Raw genomic sequence first — 17723 nt, 5'->3', positions numbered from 1 at the left:
GTTTGTTTGTAGCGGTGAAGGGAGCAGAGTACAAAGGCGCGGACCCGTTCATATACACAAAAGTTTTAAGTAGTTTCGATGCTCTGGTATTACAAATGCAAATTCCGTCTGTTTTTAACGTCTTAAATTGAAAGAGCCGTCACAAATTGCTCCGTTTTCACTCATTGTAGACAATTATACAGCACCTGAGGTAACAAACACATCTCGAGAACCATTGTGCACTACATTATTTATGCCAACTCAGTGCCTCGCTCTTTACTACTGTGTACCAATCTTGTCGTCCAACTGCAAAACACTGGGCCACAACAAGTTTCCGCGTCTCCATTGCACTGCACATACTACGAAACGCTCCCCAAACTTGGCACTCACCCTCGCAGCCGACTTTTCCGACTTTCCACGACGCTCACGCAACGCTCACGCTAGTGACAGCATTATTTATAGTTCGACGTCGCGCCAAAGCGAATGAGCACAATTCGCCTACGGCTTAGGCCGCCCTCCTAGTGTGGCTGCTCGGTGTCTGCAGGCAGCGAGGGTCTGCAAGCTTCCTGTGTTCGCAACTATGTCACCTGTGCTTGCTTGTCAGAGACAGACTATCGCAAAACATACAACTCACTCCATGAATTGATTGCTACGGCATCTGTTATCAGCAGTCACAACTAACAACACCAGGAGCAGCTGACTGCACGCAAAGAATAGGAATGTGCAGTGGGATTTACGTGAACTCGGCGCAAGCTTGTATCTTCCTAGACACATCTGCTGGCTGTGAAGTATTCCACTTGCATATCAAGGTGCGCATGTAGGTGTGTTAAAAATCCTGCAGGCACTGGGTATTGATCCCAGTACCTCTCACATACTAAGCGAGCGCTCTACCATCTGAGCTACGCCCGCCCCCCCGTAGACTAATGGTGCTACATACAGCCATATAGACGACACAGACCCTTGCACTCCCATTATTCAGCAGACAAACACTACTCTCTATGTATCCGTTAGGGTGTCTTTCAGGTTTCGTGCATTCTGTATCGAATCGTAGTTGCCAAAATGAAAGTGGCACGTATAACGTCGAAAATAGAATTCGGACACCGCTCTGAGTAAGACCAACGTGTTGTCCACCCTCTAGACTTCAATGAGGTTAAGCCGCGATACCTAAGACAGATCTGCACTCGATGACACCTCGATAACAGCCGGTCCCCACACTTACATCTTGCTCTCCTTACGTCAGTATACATCATATCAGTCTGTGACGCTGGCTTTGCAACATCTTGCGTGCCTTTAGGTTCGCCGCGACCAACACTTACCATGCACTGACCACAAAAAATGGAGGCGCCGCGGCTTGAACCCTGGACCTTTCACATGCCAAGCGAACGCTCTACCAACAGAACGCCCCATGCACGAGCAAACTGCGCTATTCCCCATTGTTTGCGACTCAGATGCGCACGGACACTATGGTTGGTTGGTTTGTAGCGGTGAAGGGAGCAGAGTACAAAGGCGCGGACCCGTTCATATACACAAAAGTTCCAAGTAGTTTCGATGCTCTGGTATTACAAATGCAAATTCCGTCTGTTTTTAACGTCTTAAATTGAAAGAGCCGTCACAAATTGCTCCGTTTTCACTCATTGTAGACAATTATACAGCACCTGAGGTAACAAACACATCTCGAGAACCATTGTGCACTACATTATTTATGCCAACTCAGTGCCTCGCTCTTTACTACTGTGTACCAATCTTGTCGTCCAACTGCAAAACACTGGGCCACAACAAGTTTCCGCGTCTCCACTGCACTGCGCATACTACGAAACGCTCCCCAAACTTGGCACTCACCCTCACAGCCGACTTTTCCGACTTTCCACGACGCTCACGCAACGCTCACGCTAGTGACAGCATTATTTATAGTTCGACGTCGCGCCAAAGCGAATGAGCACAATTCGCCTACGGCTTAGGCCGCCCTCCTAGTGTGGCTGCTCGGTGTCTGCAGGCAGCGAGGGTCTGCAAGCTTCCTGTGTTCGCACCTATGTCACCTGTGCTTGCTTGTCAGAGACAGACTATCGCAAAACATACAACTCACTCCAAGAATTGATTGCTACGGCATCTGTTATCAGCAGTCACAACTAACAACACCAGGAGCAGCTGACTGCACGCAAAGAATAGGAATGTGCAGTGGGATTTACGTGAACTCGGCGCAAGCTTGTATCTTCCTAGACACATCTGCTGGCTGTGAAGTATTCCACTTGCATATCAAGGTGCGCATGTAGGTGTGTTAAAAATCCTGCAGGCACTGGGTATTGATCCCAGTACCTCTCGCATACTAAGCGAGCGCTCTACCATCTGAGCTACGCCCGCCCCCCCGTAGACTAATGGTGCTACATACAGCCATATAGACGACACAGACCCTTGCACTCCCATTATTCAGCAGACAAACACTACTCTCTATGTATCCGTTAGGGTGTCTTTCAGGTTTCGTGCATTCTGTATCGAATCGTAGTTGCCAAAATGAAAGTGGCACGTATAACGTCGAAAATAGAATTCGGACACCGCTCTGAGTAAGACCAACGTGTTGTCCACCCTCTAGACTTCAATGAGGTTAAGCCGCGATACCTAAGACAGATCTGCACTCGATGACACCTCGATAACAGCCGGTCCCCACACTTACATCTTGCTCTCCTTACGTCAGTATACATCATATCAGTCTGTGACGCTGGCTTTGCAACATCTTGCGTGCCTTTAGGTTCGCCGCGACCAACACTTACCATGCACTGACCACAAAAAATGGAGGCGCCGCGGCTTGAACCCTGGACCTTTCACATGCCAAGCGAACGCTCTACCAACAGAACGCCCCATGCACGAGCAAACTGCGCTATTCCCCATTGTTTGCGACTCAGATGCGCACGGACACTATGGTTGGTTGGTTTGTAGCGGTGAAGGGAGCAGAGTACAAAGGCGCGGACCCGTTCATATACACAAAAGTTCCAAGTAGTTTCGATGCTCTGGTATTACAAATGCAAATTCCGTCTGTTTTTAACGTCTTAAATTGAAAGAGCCGTCACAAATTGCTCCGTTTTCACTCATTGTAGACAATTATACAGCACCTGAGGTAACAAACACATCTCGAGAACCATTGTGCACTACATTATTTATGCCAACTCAGTGCCTCGCTCTTTACTACTGTGTACCAATCTTGTCGTCCAACTGCAAAACACTGGGCCACAACAAGTTTCCGCGTCTCCATTGCACTGCGCATACTACGAAACGCTCCCCAAACTTGGCACTCACCCTCGCAGCCGACTTTTCCGACTTTCCGCAACGCTCACGCTAGTGACAGCATTATTTATAGTTCGACGTCGCGCCAAAGCGAATGAGCACAATTCGCCTACGGCTTAGGCCGCCCTCCTAGTGTGGCTGCTCGGTGTCTGCAGGCAGCGAGGGTCTGCAAGCTTCCTGTGTTCGCACCTATGTCACCTGTGCTTGCTTGTCAGAGACAGACTATCGCAAAACATACAACTCACTCCAAGAATTGATTGCTACGGCATCTGTTATCAGCAGTCACAACTAACAACACCAGGAGCAGCTGACTGCACGCAAAGAATAGGAATGTGCAGTGGGATTTACGTGAACTCGGCGCAAGCTTGTATCTTCCTAGACACATCTGCTGGCTGTGAAGTATTCCACTTGCATATCAAGGTGCGCATGTAGGTGTGTTAAAAATCCTGCAGGCACTGGGTATTGATCCCAGTACCTCTCGCATTCTAAGCGAGCGCTCTACCATCTGAGCTACGCCCGCCCCCCCGTAGACTAATGGTGCTACATACAGCCATATAGACGACACAGACCCTTGCACTCCCATTATTCAGCAGACAAACACTACTCTCTATGTATCCGTTAGGGTGTCTTTCAGGTTTCGTGCGTTCTGTATCGAATCGTAGTTGCCAAAATGAAAGTGGCACGTATAACGTCGAAAATAGAATTCGGACACCGCTCTGAGTAAGACCAACGTGTTGTCCACCCTCTAGACTTCAATGCGGTTAAGCCGCGATACCTAAGACAGATCTGCACTCGATGACACCTCGATAACAGCCGGTCCCCACACTTACATCTTGCTCTCCTTACGTCAGTATACATCATATCAGTCTGTGACGCTGGCTTTGCAACATCTTGCGTGCCTTTAGGTTCGCCGCGACCAACACTTACCATGCACTGACCACAAAAAATGGAGGCGCCGCGGCTTGAACCCTGGACCTTTCACATGCCAAGCGAACGCTCTACCAACAGAACGCCCCATGCACGAGCAAACTGCGCTATTCCCCATTGTTTGCGACTCAGATGCGCACGGACACTATGGTTGGTTGGTTTGTAGCGGTGAAGGGAGCAGAGTACAAAGGCGCGGACCCGTTCATATACACAAAAGTTCCAAGTAGTTTCGATGCTCTGGTATTACAAATGCAAATTCCGTCTGTTTTTAACGTCTTAAATTGAAAGAGCCGTCACAAATTGCTCCGTTTTCACTCATTGTAGACAATTATACAGCACCTGAGGTAACAAACACATCTCGAGAACCATTGTGCACTACATTATTTATGCCAACTCAGTGCCTCGCTCTTTACTACTGTGTACCAATCTTGTCGTCCAACTGCAAAACACTGGGCCACAACAAGTTTCCGCGTCTCCATTGCACTGCGCATACTACGAAACGCTCCCCAAACTTGGCACTCACCCTCGCACCCGACTTTTCCGACTTTCCACGACGCTCACGCAACGCTCACGCTAGTGACAGCATTATTTATAGTTCGACGTCGCGCCAAAGCGAATGAGCACAATTCGCCTACGGCTTAGGCCGCCCTCCTAGTGTGGCTGCTCGGTGTCTGCAGGCAGCGAGGGTCTGCAAGCTTCCTGTGTTCGCACCTATGTCACCTGTGCTTGCTTGTCAGAGACAGACTATCGCAAAACATACAACTCACTCCATGAATTGATTGCTACGGCATCTGTTATCAGCAGTCACAACTAACAACACCAGTAGCAGCTGACTGCACGCAAAGAATAGGAATGTGCAGTGGGATTTACGTGAACTCGGCGCAAGCTTGTATCTTCCTAGACACATCTGCTGGCTGTGAAGTATTCCACTTGCATATCAAGGTGCGCATGTAGGTGTGTTAAAAATCCTGCAGGCACTGGGTATTGATCCCAGTACCTCTCGCACACTAAGCGAGCGCTCTACCATCTGAGCTACGCCCGCCCCCCCCCGAAGACTAATGGTGCTACATACAGCCATATAGACGACACAGACCCTTGCACTCCCATTATTCAGCAGACAAACACTACTCTCTATGTATCCGTTAGGGTGTCTTTCAGGTTTCGTGCATTTTGTATCGAATCGTAGTTGCCAAAATGAAAGTGGCACGTATAACGTCGAAAATAGAATTCGGACACCGCTCTGAGTAAGACCAACGTGTTGTCCACCCTCTAGACTTCAATGAGGTTAAGCCGCGATACCTAAGACAGATCTGCACTCGATGACACCTCGATAACAGCCGGTCCCCACACTTACATCTTGCTCTCCTTACGTCAGTATACATCATATCAGTCTGTGACGCTGGCTTTGCAACATCTTGCGTGCCTTTAGGTTCGCCGCGACCAACACTTACCATGCACTGACCACAAAAAATGGAGGCGCCGCGGCTTGAACCCTGGACCTTTCACATGCCAAGCGAACGCTCTACCAACTGAGCTACGCCCCATGCACGAGCAAACTGCGCTATTCCCCATTGTTTGCGACTCAGATGCGCACGGACACGATGGTTGGTTTGTTTGTAGCGGTGAAGGGAGCAGAGTACAAAGGCGCGGACCCGTTCATATACACAAAAGTTTTAAGTAGTTTCGATGCTCTGGTATTACAAATGCAAATTCCGTCTGTTTTTAACGTCTTAAATTGAAAGAGCCGTCACAAATTGCTCCGTTTTCACTCATTGTAGACAATTATACAGCACCTGAGGTAACAAACACATCTCGAGAACCATTGTGCACTACATTATTTATGCCAACTCAGTGCCTCGCTCTTTACTACTGTGTACCAATCTTGTCGTCCAACTGCAAAACACTAGGCCACAACAAGTTTCCGCGTCTCCATTGCACTGCACATACTACGAAACGCTACCCAAACTTGGCACTCACCCTCGCAGCCGACTTTTCCGACTTTCCACGACGCTCACGCTAGTGACAGCATTATTTATAGTTCGACGTCGCGCCAAAGCGAATGAGCACAATTCGCCTACGGCTTAGGCCGCCCTCCTAGTGTGGCTGCTCGGTGTCTGCAGGCAGCGAGGGTCTGCAAGCTTCCTGTGTTCGCACCTATGTCACCTGTGCTTGCTTGTCAGAGACAGACTATCGCAAAACATACAACTCACTCCAAGAATTGATTGCTACGGCATCTGTTATCAGCAGTCACAACTAACAACACCAGGAGCAGCTGACTGCACGCAAAGAATAGGAATGTGCAGTGGGATTTACGTGAACTCGGCGCAAGCTTGTATCTTCCTAGACACATCTGCTGGCTGTGAAGTATTCCACTTGCATATCAAGGTGCGCATGTAGGTGTGTTAAAAATCCTGCAGGCACTGGGTATTGATCCCAGTACCTCTCGCATACTAAGCGAGCGCTCTACCATCTGAGCTACGCCCGCCCCCCCGTAGACTAATGGTGCTACATACAGCCATATAGACGACACAGACCCTTGCACTCCCATTATTCAGCAGACAAACACTACTCTCTACGTATCCGTTAGGGTGTCTTTCAGGTTTCGTGCATTCTGTATCGAATCGTAGTTGCCAAAATGAAAGTGGCACGTATAACGTCGAAAATAGAATTCGGACACCGCTCTGAGAAAGACCAACGTGTTGTCCACCCTCTAGACTTCAATGAGGTTAAGCCGCGATACGTAAGACAGATCTGCACTCGATGACACCTCGATAACAGCCGGTCCCCACACTTACATCTTGCTCTCCTTACGTCAGTATACATTATATCAGTCTGTGACGCTGGCTTTGCAATATCTTGCGTGCCTTTAGGTTCGCCGCGACCAACACTTACCATGCACTGACCACAAAAAATGGAGGCGCCGCGGCTTGAACCCTGGACCTTTCACATGCCAAGCGAACGCTCTACCAACAGAACGCCCCATGCACGAGCAAACTGCGCTATTCCCCATTGTTTGCGACTCAGATGCGCACGGACACTATGGTTGGTTGGTTTGTAGCGGTGAAGGGAGCAGAGTACAAAGGCGCGGACCCTTTCATATACACAAAAGTTCCAAGTAGTTTCGATGCTCTGGTATTACAAATGCAAATTCCGTCTGTTTTTAACGTCTTAAATTGAAAGAGCCGTCACAAATTGCTCCGTTTTCACTCATTGTAGACAATTATACAGCACCTGAGGTAACAAACACATCTCGAGAACCATTGTGCACTACATTATTTATGCCAACTCAGTGCCTCGCTCTTTACTACTGTGTACCAATCTTGTCGTCCAACTGCAAAACACTGGGCCACAACAAGTTTCCGCGTCTCCATTGCACTGCGCATACTACGAAACGCTCCCCAAACTTGGCACTCACCCTCGCAGCCGACTTTTCCGACTTTCCACGACGCTCACGCAACGCTCACGCTAGTGACAGCATTATTTATAGTTCGACGTCGCGCCAAAGCGAATGAGCACAATTCGCCTACGGCTTAGGCCGCCCTCCTAGTGTGGCTGCTCGGTGTCTGCAGGCAGCGAGGGTCTGCAAGCTTCCTGTGTTCGCACCTATGTCACCTGTGCTTGCTTGTCAGAGACAGACTATCGCAAAACATACAACTCACTCCAAGAATTGATTGCTACGGCATCTGTTATCAGCAGTCACAACTAACAACACCAGGAGCAGCTGACTGCACGCAAAGAATAGGAATGTGCAGTGGGATTTACGTGAACTCGGCGCAAGCTTGTATCTTCCTAGACACATCTGCTGGCTGTGAAGTATTCCACTTGCATATCAAGGTGCGCATGTAGGTGTGTTAAAAATCCTGCAGGCACTGGGTATTGATCCCAGTACCTCTCGCATACTAAGCGAGCGCTCTACCATCTGAGCTACGCCCGCCCCCCCGTAGACTAATGGTGCTACATACAGCCATATAGACGACACAGACCCTTGCACTCCCATTATTCAGCAGACAAACACTACTCTCTACGTATCCGTTAGGGTGTCTTTCAGGTTTCGTGCATTCTGTATCGAATCGTAGTTGCCAAAATGAAAGTGGCACGTATAACGTCGAAAATAGAATTCGGACACCGCTCTGAGTAAGACCAACGTGTTGTCCACCCTCTAGACTTCAATGAGGTTAAGCCGCGATACCTAAGACAGATCTGCACTCGATGACACCTCGATAACAGCCGGTCCCCACACTTACATCTTGCTCTCCTTACGTCAGTATACATTATATCAGTCTGTGACGCTGGCTTTGCAATATCTTGCGTGCCTTTAGGTTCGCCGCGACCAACACTTACCATGCACTGACCACAAAAAATGGAGGCGCCGCGGCTTGAACCCTGGACCTTTCACATGCCAAGCGAACGCTCTACCAACAGAACGCCCCATGCACGAGCAAACTGCGCTATTCCCCATTGTTTGCGACTCAGATGCGCACGGACACTATGGTTGGTTGGTTTGTAGCGGTGAAGGGAGCAGAGTACAAAGGCGCGGACCCGTTCATATACACAAAAGTTCCAAGTAGTTTCGATGCTCTGGTATTACAAATGCAAATTCCGTCTGTTTTTAACGTCTTAAATTGAAAGAGCCGTCACAAATTGCTCCGTTTTCACTCATTGTAGACAATTATACAGCACCTGAGGTAACAAACACATCTCGAGAACCATTGTGCACTACATTATTTATGCCAACTCAGTGCCTCGCTCTTTACTACTGTGTACCAATCTTGTCGTCCAACTGCAAAACACTGGGCCACAACAAGTTTCCGCGTCTCCATTGCACTGCGCATACTACGAAACGCTCCCCAAACTTGGCACTCACCCTCGCACCCGACTTTTCCGACTTTCCACGACGCTCACGCAACGCTCACGCTAGTGACAGCATTATTTATAGTTCGACGTCGCGCCAAAGCGAATGAGCACAATTCGCCTACGGCTTAGGCCGCCCTCCTAGTGTGGCTGCTCGGTGTCTGCAGGCAGCGAGGGTCTGCAAGCTTCCTGTGTTCGCACCTATGTCACCTGTGCTTGCTTGTCAGAGACAGACTATCGCAAAACATACAACTCACTCCATGAATTGATTGCTACGGCATCTGTTATCAGCAGTCACAACTAACAACACCAGTAGCAGCTGACTGCACGCAAAGAATAGGAATGTGCAGTGGGATTTACGTGAACTCTGCGCAAGCTTGTATCTTCCTAGACACATCTGCTGGCTGTGAAGTATTCCACTTGCATATCAAGGTGCGCATGTAGGTGTGTTAAAAATCCTGCAGGCACTGGGTATTGATCCCAGTACCTCTCGCACACTAAGCGAGCGCTCTACCATCTGAGCTACGCCCGCCCCCCCCGAAGACTAATGGTGCTACATACAGCCATATAGACGACACAGACCCTTGCACTCCCATTATTCAGCAGACAAACACTACTCTCTATGTATCCGTTAGGGTGTCTTTCAGGTTTCGTGCATTTTGTATCGAATCGTAGTTGCCAAAATGAAAGTGGCACGTATAACGTCGAAAATAGAATTCGGACACCGCTCTGAGTAAGACCAACGTGTTGTCCACCCTCTAGACTTCAATGAGGTTAAGCCGCGATACCTAAGACAGATCTGCACTCGATGACACCTCGATAACAGCCGGTCCCCACACTTACATCTTGCTCTCCTTACGTCAGTATACATCATATCAGTCTGTGACGCTGGCTTTGCAACATCTTGCGTGCCTTTAGGTTCGCCGCGACCAACACTTACCATGCACTGACCACAAAAAATGGAGGCGCCGCGGCTTCAACCCTGGACCTTTCACATGCCAAGCGAACGCTCTACCAACTGAGCTACGCCCCATGCACGAGCAAACTGCGCTATTCCCCATTGTTTGCGACTCAGATGCGCACGGACACGATGGTTGGTTTGTTTGTAGCGGTGAAGGGAGCAGAGTACAAAGGCGCGGACCCGTTCATATACACAAAAGTTCCAAGTAGTTTCGATGCTCTGGTATTACAAATGCAAATTCCGTCTGTTTTTAACGTCTTAAATTGAAAGAGCCGTCACAAATTGCTCCGTTTTCACTCATTGTAGACAATTATACAGCACCAGAGGTAACAAACACATCTCGAGAACCATTGTGCACTACATTATTTATGCCAACTCAGTGCCTCGCTCTTTACTACTGTGTACCAATCTTGTCGTCCAACTGCAAAACACTGGGCCACAACAAGTTTCCGCGTCTCCATTGCACTGCACATACTACGAAACGCTCCCCAAACTTGGCACTCACCCTCGCAGCCGACTTTTCCGACTTTCCACGACGCTCACGCAACGCTCACGCTAGTGACAGCATTATTTATAGTTCGACGTCGCGCCAAAGCGAATGAGCACAATTCGCCTACGGCTTAGGCCGCCCTCCTAGTGTGGCTGCTCGGTGTCTGCAGGCAGCGAGGGTCTGCAAGCTTCCTGTGTTCGCACCTATGTCACCTGTGCTTGCTTCTCAGAGACAGACTATCGCAAAACATACAACTCACTCCATGAATTGATTGCTACGGCATCTGTTATCAGCAGTCACAACTAACAACACCAGGAGCAGCTGACTGCACGCAAAGAATAGGAATGTGCAGTGGGATTTACGTGAACTCGGCGCAAGCTTGTATCTTCCTAGACACATCTGCTGGCTGTGAAGTATTCCACTTGCATATCAAGGTGCGCATGTAGGTGTGTTAAAAATCCTGCAGGCACTGGGTATTGATCCCAGTACTTCTCGCATACTATGCGAGCGCTCTACCATCTGAGCTACGCCCGCCCCCCCGTAGACTAATGGTGCTACATACAGCCATATAGACGACACAGACCCTTGCACTCCCATTATTCAGCAGACAAACACTACTCTCTATGTATCCGTTAGGGTGTCTTTCAGGTTTCGTGCATTCTGTATCGAATCGTAGTTGCCAAAATGAAAGTGGCACGTATAACGTCGAAAATAGAATTCGGACACCGCTCTGAGTAAGACCAACGTGTTGTCCACCCTCTAGACTTCAATGAGGTTAAGCCGCGATACCTAAGACAGATCTGCACTCGATGACACCTCGATAACAGCCGGTCCCCACACTTACATCTTGCTCTCCTTACGTCAGTATACATCATATCAGTCTGTGACGCTGGCTTTGCAACATCTTGCGTGCCTTTAGGTTCGCCGCGACCAACACTTACCATGCACTGACCACAAAAAATGGAGGCGCCGCGGCTTGAACCCTGGACCTTTCACATGCCAAGCGAACGCTCTACCAACTGAGCTACGCCCCATGCACGAGCAAACTGCGCTATTCCCCATTGTTTGCGACTCAGATGCGCACGGACACGATGGTTGGTTTGTTTGTAGCGGTGGAGGGAGCAGAGTACAAAGGCGCGGACCCGTTCATATACACAAAAGTTCCAAGTAGTTTCGATGCTCTGGTATTACAAATGCAAATACCGTCTGTTTTTAACGTTTTAAATTGAAAGAGCCGTCACAAATTGCTCCGTTTTCACTCATTGTAGACAATTATACAGCACCTGAGGTAACAAACACATCTCGAGAACCATTGTGCACTACATTATTTATGCCAACTCAGTGCCTCGCTCTTTACTACTGTGTACCAATCTTGTCGTCCAACTGCAAAACACTGGGCCACAACAAGTTTCCGCGTCTCCATTGCACTGCACATACTACGAAACGCTCCCCAAACTTGGCACTCACCCTCGCAGCCGACTTTTCCGACTTTCCACGACGCTCACGCTAGTGACAGCATTATTTATAGTTCGACGTCGCGCCAAAGCGAATGAGCACAATTCGCCTACGGCTTAGGCCGCCCTCCTAGTGTGGCTGCTCGGTGTCTGCAGGCAGCGAGGGTCTGCAAGCTTCCTGTGTTCGCACCTATGTCACCTGTGCTTGCTTGTCAGAGACAGACTATCGCAAAACATACAACTCACTCCAAGAATTGATTGCTACGGCATCTGTTATCAGCAGTCACAACTAACAACACCAGGAGCAGCTGACTGCACCCAAAGAATAGGAATGTGCAGTGGGATTTACGTGAACTCGGCGCAAGCTTGTATCTTCCTAGAGACATCTGCTGGCTGTGAAGTATTCCACTTGCATATCAAGGTGCGCATGTAGGTGTGTTAAAAATCCTGCAGGCACTGGGTATTGATCCCAGTACCTCTCGCATACTAAGCGAGTGCTCTACCATCTGAGCTACGCCCGCCCCCCCGTAGACTAATGGTGCTACATACAGCCATATAGACGACACAGACCCTTGCACTCCCATTATTCAGCAGACCAACACTACTCTCTATGTATCCGTTAGGGTGTCTTTCAGGTTTCGTGCATTCTGTATCGAATCGTAGTTGCCAAAATGAAAGTGGCACGTATAACGTCGAAAATAGAATTCGGACACCGCTCTGAGTAAGACCAACGTGTTGTCCACCCTCTAGACTTCAATGAGGTTAAGCCGCGATACCTAAGACAGATCTGCACTCGATGACACCTCGATAACAGCCGGTCCCCACACTTACATCTTGCTCTCCTTACGTCAGTATACATCATATCAGTCTGTGACGCTGGCTTTGCAACATCTTGCGTGCCTTTAGGTTCGCCGCGACCAACACTTACCATGCACTGACCACAAAAAATGGAGGCGCCGCGGCTTGAACCCTGGACCTTTCACATGCCAAGCGAACGCTCTACCAACAGAACGCCCCATGCACGAGCAAACTGCGCTATTCCCCATTGTTTGCGACTCAGATGCGCACGGACACTATGGTTGGTTGGTTTGTAGCGGTGAAGGGAGCAGAGTACAAAGGCGCGGACCCGTTCATATACACAAAAGTTCCAAGTAGTTTCGATGCTCTGGGATTACAAATGCAAATTCCGTCTGTTTTTAACGTCTTAAATTGAAAGAGCCGTCACAAATTGCTCCGTTTTCACTCATTGTAGACAATTATACAGCACCTGAGGTAACAAACACATCTCGAGAACCATTGTGCACTACATTATTTATGCCAACTCAGTGCCTCGCTCTTTACTACTGTGTACCAATCTTGTCGTCCAACTGCAAAACACTGGGCCACAACAAGTTTCCGCGTCTCCATTGCACTGCGCATACTACGAAACGCTCCCCAAACTTGGCACTCACCCTCGCAGCCGACTTTTCCGACTTTCCACGACGCTCACGCTAGTGACAGCATTATTTATAGTTCGACGTCGCGCCAAAGCGAATGAGCACAATTCGCCTACGGCTTAGGCCGCCCTCCTAGTGTGGCTGCTCGGTGTCTGCAGGCAGCGAGGGTCTGCAAGCTTCCTGTGTTCGCACCTATGTCACCTGTGCTTGCTTGTCAGAGACAGACTATCGCAAAACATACAACTCACTCCATGAATTGATTGCTACGGCATCTGTTATCAGCAGTCACAACTAACAACACCAGGAGCAGCTGACTGCATGCAAAGAATAGGAATGTGCAGTGGGATTTACGTGAACTCTGCGCAAGCTTGTATCTTCCTAGACACATCTGCTGGCTGTGAAGTATTCCACTTGCATATCAAGGTGCGCATGTAGGTGTGTTAAAAATCATGCAGGCACTGGGTATTGATCCCAGTACCTCTCGCATACTAAGCGAGCGCTCTACCATCTGAGCTACGCCCGCCCCCCCGAAGACTAATGGTGCTACATACAGCCATATAGACGACACAGACCCTTGCACTCCCATTATTCAGCAGACAAACACTACTCTCTATGTATCCGTTAGGGTTTCTTTCAGGTTTCGTGCATTCTGTATCGAATCGTAGTTGCCAAAATGAAAGTGGCACGTATAACGTCGAAAATAGAATTCGGACACCGCTCTGAGTAAGACCAACGTGTTGTCCACCCTCTAGACTTCAATGAGGTTAAGCCGCGATACCTAAGACAGATCTGCACTCGATGACACCTCGATAACAGCCGGTCCCCACACTTACATCTTGCTCTCCTTACGTCAGTATACATCATATCAGTCTGTGACGCTGGCTTTGCAACATCTTGCGTGCCTTTAGGTTCGCCGCGACCAACACTTACCATGCACTGACCACAAAAAATGGAGGCGCCGCGGCTTCAACCCTGGACCTTTCACATGCCAAGCGAACGCTCTACCAACTGAGCTACGCCCCATGCACGAGCAAACTGCGCTATTCCCCATTGTTTGCGACTCAGATGCGCACGGACACGATGGTTGGTTTGTTTGTAGCGGTGAAGGGAGCAGAGTACAAAGGCGCGGACCCGTTCATATACACAAAAGTTCCAAGTAGTTTCGATGCTCTGGTATTACAAATGCAAATTCCGTCTGTTTTTAACGTCTTAAATTGAAAGAGCCGTCACAAATTGCTCCGTTTTCACTCATTGTAGACAATTATACAGCACCAGAGGTAACAAACACATCTCGAGAACCATTGTGCACTACATTATTTATGCCAACTCAGTGCCTCGCTCTTTACTACTGTGTACCAATCTTGTCGTCCAACTGCAAAACACTGGGCCACAACAAGTTTCCGCGTCTCCATTGCACTGCACATACTACGAAACGCTCCCCAAACTTGGCACTCACCCTCGCAGCCGACTTTTCCGACTTTCCACGACGCTCACGCAACGCTCACGCTAGTGACAGCATTATTTATAGTTCGACGTCGCGCCAAAGCGAATGAGCACAATTCGCCTACGGCTTAGGCCGCCCTCCTAGTGTGGCTGCTCGGTGTCTGCAGGCAGCGAGGGTCTGCAAGCTTCCTGTGTTCGCACCTATGTCACCTGTGCTTGCTTCTCAGAGACAGACTATCGCAAAACATACAACTCACTCCATGAATTGATTGCTACGGCATCTGTTATCAGCAGTCACAACTAACAACACCAGGAGCAGCTGACTGCACGCAAAGAATAGGAATGTGCAGTGGGATTTACGTGAACTCGGCGCAAGCTTGTATCTTCCTAGACACATCTGCTGGCTGTGAAGTATTCCACTTGCATATCAAGGTGCGCATGTAGGTGTGTTAAAAATCCTGCAGGCACTGGGTATTGATCCCAGTACCTCTCGCATACTAAGCGAGCGCTCTAGCATCTGAACTACGCCCGCCCCCCCGTAGACTAATGGTGCTACATACAGCCATATAGACGACACAGACCCTTGCACTCCCATTATTCAGCAGACAAACACTACTCTCTATGTATCCGTTAGGGTGTCTTTCAGGTTTCGTGCATTCTGTATCGAATCGTAGTTGCCAAAATGAAAGTGGCACGTATAACGTCGAAAATAGAATTCGGACACCGCTCTGAGTAAGACCAACGTGTTGTCCACCCTCTAGACTTCAATGAGGTTAAGCCGCGATACCTAAGACACATCTGCACTCGATGACACCTCGATAACAGCCGGTCCCCACACTTACATCTTGCTCTCCTTACGTCAGTATACATCATATCAGTCTGTGACGCTGGCTTTGCAACATCTTGCGTGCCTTTAGGTTCGCCGCGACCAACACTTACCATGCACTGACCACAAAAAATGGAGGCGCCGCGGCTTGAACCCTGGACCTTTCACATGCCAAGCGAACGCTCTACCAACTGAGCTACGCCCCATGCACGAGCAAACTGCGCTATTCCCCATTGTTTGCGACTCAGATGCGCACGGACACGATGGTTGGTTTGTTTGTAGCGGTGGAGGGAGCAGAGTACAAAGGCGCGGACCCGTTCATATACACAAATTTTTAAGTAGTTTCGATGCTCTGGTATTACAAATGCAAATTCCGTCTGTTTTTAACGTCTTAAATTGAAAGAGCCGTCACAAATTGCTCCATTTTCACTCATTGTAGACAATTATACAGCACCTGAGGTAACAAACACATCTCGAGAACCATTGTGCACTACATTATTTATGCCAACTCAGTGCCTCGCTCTTTACTACTGTGTACCAATCTTGTCGTCCAACTGCAAAACACTGGGCCACAACAAGTTTCCGCGTCTCCATTGCACTGCGCATACTACGAAACGCTCCCCAAACTTGGCACTCACCCTCGCAGCCGACTTTTCCGACTTTCCACGACGCTCACGCTAGTGACAGCATTATTTATAGTTCGACGTCGCGCCAAAGCGAATGAGTACATTTCGCCTACGGCTTAGGCCGCCCTCCTAGTGTGGCTGCTCGGTGTCTGCAGGCAGCGAGGGTCTGCAAGCTTCCTGTGTTCGCACCTATGTCACCTGTGCTTGCTTGTCAGAGACAGACTATCGCAAAACATACAACTCACTCCATGAATTGATTGCTATGGCATCTGTTATCAGCAGTCACAACTAACAACACCAGGAGCAGCTGACTGCATGCAAAGAATAGGAATGTGCAGTGGGATTTACGTGAACTCTGCGCAAGCTTGTATCTTCCTAGACACATCTGCTGGCTGTGAAGTATTCCACTTGCATATCAAGGTGCGCATGTAGGTGTGTTAAAAATCATGCAGGCACTGGGTATTGATCCCAGTACCTCTCGCATACTAAGCGAGCGCTCTACCATCTGAGCTACGCCCGCCCCCCCGAAGACTAATGGTGCTACATACAGCCATATAGACGACACAGACCCTTGCACTCCCATTATTCAGCAGACAAACACTACTCTCTATGTATCCGTTAGGGTGTCTTTCAGGTTTCGTGCATTCTGTATCGAATCGTAGTTGCCAAAATGAAAGTGGCACGTATAACGTCGAAAATAGAATTCGGACACCGCTCTGAGTAAGACCAACGTGTTGTCCACCCTCTAGACTTCAATGAGGTTAAGCCGCGATACCTAAGACACATCTGCACTCGATGACACCTCGATAACAGCCGGTCCCCACACTTACATCTTGCTCTCCTTACGTCAGTATACATCATATCAGTCTGTGACGCTGGCTTTGCAACATCTTGCGTGCCTTTAGGTTCGCCGCGACCAACACTTACCATGCACTGACCACAAAAAATGGAGGCGCCGCGGCTTGAACCCTGGACCTTTCACATGCCAAGCGAACGCTCTACCAACTGAGCTACGCCCCATGCACGAGCAAACTGCGCTATTCCCCATTGTTTGCGACTCAGATGCGCACGGACACGATGGTTGGTTTGTTTGTAGCGGTGGAGGGAGCAGAGTACAAAGGCGCGGACCCGTTCATATACACAAAAGTTTTAAGTAGTTTCGATGCTCTGGTATTACAAATGCAAATTCCGTCTGTTTTTAACGTCTTAAATTGAAAGAGCCGTCACAAATTGCTCCGTTTTCACTCATTGTAGACAATTATACAGCACCTGAGGTAACAAACACATCTCGAGAACCATTGTGCACTACATTATTTATGCCAACTCAGTGCCTCGCTCTTTACTACTGTGTACCAATCTTGTCGTCCAACTGCAAAACACTGGGCCACAACAAGTTTCCGCGTCTCCATTGCACTGCGCATACTACGAAACGCTCCCCAAACTTGGCACTCACC

General features: G+C 48.9%; 10 non-coding genes across 10 annotated transcripts; all 10 read right to left on the bottom strand.

Moving 5' to 3' along the window:
- Positions 1 to 815: 815 nt before the first annotated feature.
- On the bottom strand, positions 816 to 888 carry Trnat-agu (transfer RNA threonine (anticodon AGU)). The gene has a single exon. It is a non-coding gene; the product is annotated as a tRNA-Thr (tRNA).
- A 1376-nt stretch (positions 889 to 2264) lies between these two features.
- Trnat-agu (transfer RNA threonine (anticodon AGU)) lies at positions 2265 to 2337 on the bottom strand. Its single transcript has one exon. It is a non-coding gene; the product is annotated as a tRNA-Thr (tRNA).
- A 1365-nt stretch (positions 2338 to 3702) lies between these two features.
- Positions 3703 to 3775, bottom strand: Trnas-aga (transfer RNA serine (anticodon AGA)). Its single transcript has one exon. It is a non-coding gene; the product is annotated as a tRNA-Ser (tRNA).
- A 1376-nt stretch (positions 3776 to 5151) lies between these two features.
- Trnat-agu (transfer RNA threonine (anticodon AGU)) lies at positions 5152 to 5224 on the bottom strand. Its single transcript has one exon. It is a non-coding gene; the product is annotated as a tRNA-Thr (tRNA).
- A 1370-nt stretch (positions 5225 to 6594) lies between these two features.
- On the bottom strand, positions 6595 to 6667 carry Trnat-agu (transfer RNA threonine (anticodon AGU)). The gene has a single exon. It is a non-coding gene; the product is annotated as a tRNA-Thr (tRNA).
- A 1376-nt stretch (positions 6668 to 8043) lies between these two features.
- Trnat-agu (transfer RNA threonine (anticodon AGU)) lies at positions 8044 to 8116 on the bottom strand. Its single transcript has one exon. It is a non-coding gene; the product is annotated as a tRNA-Thr (tRNA).
- Positions 8117 to 9492: 1376 nt separating this feature from the next.
- Trnat-agu (transfer RNA threonine (anticodon AGU)) lies at positions 9493 to 9565 on the bottom strand. The gene has a single exon. It is a non-coding gene; the product is annotated as a tRNA-Thr (tRNA).
- A 2821-nt stretch (positions 9566 to 12386) lies between these two features.
- Positions 12387 to 12459, bottom strand: Trnat-agu (transfer RNA threonine (anticodon AGU)). The gene has a single exon. It is a non-coding gene; the product is annotated as a tRNA-Thr (tRNA).
- Positions 12460 to 13824: 1365 nt separating this feature from the next.
- Positions 13825 to 13897, bottom strand: Trnat-agu (transfer RNA threonine (anticodon AGU)). Its single transcript has one exon. It is a non-coding gene; the product is annotated as a tRNA-Thr (tRNA).
- A 2819-nt stretch (positions 13898 to 16716) lies between these two features.
- On the bottom strand, positions 16717 to 16789 carry Trnat-agu (transfer RNA threonine (anticodon AGU)). Its single transcript has one exon. It is a non-coding gene; the product is annotated as a tRNA-Thr (tRNA).
- Positions 16790 to 17723: the final 934 nt, after the last annotated feature.

This window comes from Schistocerca gregaria, chromosome 10 (assembly GCF_023897955.1).
Source record: "Schistocerca gregaria isolate iqSchGreg1 chromosome 10, iqSchGreg1.2, whole genome shotgun sequence".
Lineage (NCBI taxonomy): Eukaryota > Metazoa > Arthropoda > Insecta > Orthoptera > Acrididae > Schistocerca > Schistocerca gregaria.
The sequence above is the reverse complement of the archived record's forward strand: the minus strand, read 5'-3'. Positions and strand labels throughout refer to the sequence as shown.